Genomic DNA, 260 nt, shown 5'->3' with positions numbered 1-260 from the left:
GAGGTCTGAGAGGACAGCATAATCACGTACAAGGTGGAGGGCAGAGTTTTAGACACAAAGGTCTCTGGACTTTTGTCCCCATTCCAGGCATCCTCTACAAGCACCCCATGCTGCATGCCTGCCCCTGAGTAAGGTCTTCTAGGAGTTACATATGTGTCACTGCCAATCATTGTGTGAAAGCCTCATGTGTTAAAAAAACAAGCTTTATTTTGTATTAAATGTGAAACAATCAGTGCCATGAAGGAAAGGGAAGAAATAAC

The sequence above is a fragment of the Pygoscelis adeliae genome, unplaced genomic scaffold (assembly GCF_000699105.1).
Source record: "Pygoscelis adeliae isolate BGI_AS28 unplaced genomic scaffold, ASM69910v1 Scaffold16, whole genome shotgun sequence".
Taxonomy (NCBI): domain Eukaryota; kingdom Metazoa; phylum Chordata; class Aves; order Sphenisciformes; family Spheniscidae; genus Pygoscelis; species Pygoscelis adeliae.
Note: the sequence above shows the minus strand (reverse complement) of the source record.